Below are 5141 nucleotides of genomic sequence, written 5' to 3'. Positions count from 1 at the left end.
GCTGTGGAAAAGGGTGCAGTCGTGCTACCTCCATCACCATTAGTGGCCCATCAGCAGAGCAGTGCCTGCTGCATTAGTGCTCATTTGGCCAAACCCAGGGGAGGAGGTGAACACATCAAGCCTGCTGTCCAGAACCGTGATGAATGGACCAATCTCAGTGCCAGACGTACAGCACTTAAAACACCCCATCGCTCCTGGTGCCAGGCCCTGTACACGCGCCAAAATGGAGCATCCTGGAATGAGCAGCGATTTAAAAAAGTTTGTGAGAATATAAATCTGGCACTTTTTGCATTACGGACGTCTGTTCTCGGTTTCAGGCTCCCGTCTCGCGTCTGTTTCCGACGCTCGGATACATTAGAGCGCGTGACGCCATAATTCATGCGTTTTAAAAGCTCGGAGCAGTTTCAAAGCTGCTGCCTTCGTTCTCCACGTGAAGTGCCTTGGCAGAACCATTATAGGAAAATGGAAACACTCGGAATCCACTTCCAATTTAAACGAAGCTTTTAAATAAGAATCCTCACTGTCATAAAAAAGAGCAAATCTTTTATTCACACACAGCAGCTGTCATTTCGGTTGGTGAATAGAGAATCTGAGATCCGAACGCATAGTTCATCCACAAAATCTTCTCGTTTTTTTGCTGTGAATTACTTTTAGTTTTTGTTTATTCTGATGGTTTGGTCTTAATTACATTTAATCATTGCCTGTGTTTCAGCCAATCCAGCAAACGCAGAAACACCGGCATCAAGGGCACACAGTTTGTATAACATAACATTATGACCATCTTGCTAATATTGTGTTGGTCCCCCTTTTGCTGCCCTATACACATCAAACTGTCCTGCTCTGTGCATTCTGACACCTTTCTATCAGAACCAGCATGAACTTCTTCAGCAGTTTGAGCTACAGTAGCTCGTCTGTTGGATCGGACCACACGTGCATCAATGAGCCTTGGCCGCCCATGACCCTGTCGCTGGTTTACCACTGTTCCTCATAGATACTGACCACTGCAGACCGGGAACACCCCACAAGAGCTGCAGTTTTGGAGATGCTCTGACCCAGTCGTCTAGCCATCACAATTTATCCCTCGTCAAACTCGCTCAGATCCTCACGCTCGCCCATTTTTCCTGCTTCTAACATCAACTTTGAGGATAAAATGTTCACTTGCTGTGTAATATATCCCCCCCACTAACAGGTGCCGTGATGAAGAGATAATCAGTGTTATTCACTTCACCTGTCAGTGGTCACAATGATATGCCTGGTCGGTGTACATATACACACATACAGTACAATGTTAGGAAGCTGGGGTCAGAGCACAGGGTCAACCCTGGTTCTGTACAGCGTCCCTGGAGAAGACAGGGTTAAGGGCCTTGCTCAAGGGCCCAACAGCGGCAGCATGGCAGAGCCAAGATTTAAATTCTGAACCTTTCGAATGATAGCCCAAAGCTCTACCCACTAGGCTCCCACTGTTTATGATTTATCTGTAACATAGAAATAGTGTCGTGTAGTAGAGCTTGATAAAGTTTTGATAAACTATCAGCTGTTGTTGAGTGGTTGGTTCTTGATGCAGTGCCATCTGAGGGATCAAAGATCACGAGCGTTCAGATTAAGCTTGCGCCCTTGGCCTTTATGCACTGAAATTTCCTTGAATCATTTAATGATATTCTGCACTGTAGAGGGAGAAATATGCAAATCCCTTCCAAACTTTCTTTGAGGTTCATTGTTTGAAAACATTTCAATCATTTTCTCACACATTTGTGGACAAACTGGATCTTCTGATCATCTTTGCTCATCAGAGACTCAGCCGTTCCTGGATGCTGCTTTAGTACCAAACCATGATTACAATCACCGGTTTGGAATCACATCATTATTTAGTTTTTTCATCTCATTACTAGCTCTACGTTGCCCCCGTCCAAACTTTTTTGGAATGTGTTGCAGGCTTTCCCTAAACTGTTGCAGCACAGTAGTTGGAAGCATGTCACTTCCTGTAAAAAAATATTTAGGATCCATGTTAGCAATTGTTGTGTTCAATAATTAGAAGGGGTGTCCCAATACTTTCGTATTTGGTCCAGACCAGCATTAGGAACTAACGCACAAACTGAAAGCTAACACACGTCTCCTACTGAGAAGAAAGAGGAATCATAAAAAAATACCATGACTTTGATGCCAAAAATGTTGCCTAGCAACTATTTCTGTCTGATTTTAGCGCTGTCCCATTTTTAAACGATTCTACAAGAGCCACATAGTGTCAAAGCAAAGTCTTATACAAACCATAAATCTAAATAAATAAATACAACTTTTAATGATTGTTTTGTTAAATATTGTAATATTACATAAAAGTCCCAAACTAGACGTCATGTCCAGACATCCAGACACTGATCAGCCATAACATTAAAACCACCTCCTTGTTTCCATTTTATCAGCGCCACTTACCATATAGAAGCACTTTGTAGTTCTACAATTACTAACTGTAGTCCATCTGTTTCTCTACATACTTTGTTAGCTCCTTTCACCCTGTTCTAGACCCCCACAGGACCACCACAGAGCAGGTATTATTTAGGTGGTGGATCATTCTCAGCACTGCAGTGACACTGACATGGTGGTGGTGTGTTAGTGTGTGTTGTGCTGGTATGAGTGAATCAGACACAGCAGCACTGCTGGAGATTTCAAATACCGTGTCCACTCACTGTCCACTCTATTAGACACTCCTACCTAGTTGGTCCACCTTGTAGATGTAAAGTCAGAGACTTTCTATTTCTCATCTATTGCTGCTGTTTGAGTCGGTCATCTTCTAGACCTTCATCAGTGGTCACAGGACGCTGCCCACGGGGAGCTGTTGGCTGGATATTTTTGGTTGGTGGACTATTATCAGTCCAGCAGTGACAGTGAGGTGTTTAAAAACTCCAGCAGCGCTGCTGTGTCTGATCCACTCATACCAGCACAACACACACTAACACACCACCACCATGTCAGTGTCACTGCAGTGCTGAGAATGATCCACCACCTAAATAATACCTGCTCTGTGGTGGTCCTGTGGGGGTCCTGACCATTGAAGAACAGCATGAAAGGGGGCTAACAAAGCATGCAGAGAAACAGATAGACTACAGTCAGTAATTGTAGAACTACAAAGTGCTTCTATATGGTAAGTGGAGCTGATAAAATGGACAGTGAGTGTAGAAACAAGGAGGTGGTTTTAATGTTATGGCTGATCAGTGTATATACAGTATAATTGATTTTATCTAGTGGGTGCCAAGAAAGCTATCTTACGGTGGCTTTCTGTGTGAAGTTTGCATGTTCTCCCCCTGTCTGTGTGGGTTTCCTTCGGGTGCTCCTGTTTTCTCCCACAGTCCAAAAGATACTAAATTGCTCTAGGTGTATGTGTGTTTGCCCCTGTCCAGGGTGTTTCCTACATTCGCCAACTGACTTGTACACACAGTAACCCTGAATAAGACAAAGTGGCAGTTAAACAGACTTATTATTTTATATGAATAAAAGAATAATTTTAGGTATCTTTTAGCAACAAGTGTGGCTTAAACACCTAAACGCCATCATTAGGAGGGGTGTCCACATATTTTTGACCTAGCAGATCTTTAAAAGAGCCACAAAAAGCTCATAAAAGAAGTCAAAATATTAAAAATCCTGTGTCATGCTATAGTATTTGCAGTAATCAGGTCATTTGTGACATTCCCGTTCTTCCCTCGTCCATATTTTCCAGCAAAAAGAGTTGGGATGGAGCAACAGCCGCACCCTGGTGTATCTCCACGGTCAGGATGAGAAGAGAAAATGCTTCTCGGCTCCAGATTGGATAGAATGGATCTCTAATCGAGTTAAAGCCGGCAATGCTGAAATCTGATAGAGACGACTCCAAACCAGTCCTCGTTTTCATCTTCTGCTGAAGCCGAGAGCTCCACAGCGGGGATGAGACGATGGTGCTCGGTGCTGTATTATTATTATTATTATTATTATTATTATTATTATTATTATTATTATTATTATTATTATTATTATTATTATTATTATTAAAACATTAGGAAGGACGGTGCTTATACAGTTGTTACTCCTCTGGTTTTTGTAATGATGCAAATCCTCATAAGATTTAGTCAAAAGCTACTTGAGAAAACACTTACACTTATAAAAGCAAAATCAAATCCATTCATCTTCATATCAAACAATATTTTAGTCACTGTGTAATTTTACTCCTCTCTGAATAAGAAATTTTATTCATAAATAAATGACTACATTATATATACACTGAGGAGGAACAGTATTCCCTCACACTACCAGTGCACAGATATCAAATGTAAATTCATCTCTTTTAACGTTGTACTAACAAATAAAAACTACAACTAAACACATTCTACATAATATTATAAGGACAATGAGGCAGCACAGTGGCACAGTGGGTACCACTGTCACCTTACAGCGAGAAGGACCTGGGTTCAATTCCCCAGACAGGCAGCCAGGGTCCTTTCTGTGTGGAGTTTGCATGTTCTCCCTGTGTCCCTTCGTGTGGGTTTCCTCTGGCTCTGGTTTCCTCCCACAAGTCCAAAGACATGCAGTCAGGACAACTGGAGCTACTACAAATGTCCGTGTGTGTGTGTGTGTGTGTGTGTGTGGGTGTGTGTGTGTGTGTGTGTGTGTGTGTGTGTGTGTGTGTGTGTGTGTGTGTGTGTGTGTGTGTGTGTGTGTGGGTGTGTGTGTGTGTGTGTGTGTGTGTGTGTGTGTGTGTGTGTGTGTGTGTGTGTGTGTGTGTGTGTGTGTGTGTGTGTGTGTGTGTGTGTGTGTGTGTGTGTGTGTGTGTGTGTGTGTGGGTGTGTGTGTGTGTGTGTGTGTGTGTTGGCCAATAAATCAGACCCACCACGACCCTGATCAGGATAAATTGGTAGTAAAAATGACAATGAATGAAGAAATGCGTCACATTGTGACTGTTATTTTTATTGTTATTAAGATAGTTTATTATTGTAGATGTTTTAATTATTTAATTTCAGAAAATGAAACGATATTTATATATTTAAATATATTTATATATTTTAATATATTTAGATGTAAACATTATTATTATTGTTATTGTTATTATTATTATTATTATTGTTGTTGTTTTACTATTATTATTATTTATTATTATTATTGTTGTTATCATTATTATT

This window comes from Trichomycterus rosablanca, chromosome 18 (assembly GCF_030014385.1).
Source record: "Trichomycterus rosablanca isolate fTriRos1 chromosome 18, fTriRos1.hap1, whole genome shotgun sequence".
NCBI lineage: Eukaryota > Metazoa > Chordata > Actinopteri > Siluriformes > Trichomycteridae > Trichomycterus > Trichomycterus rosablanca.
Note: the sequence above shows the minus strand (reverse complement) of the source record.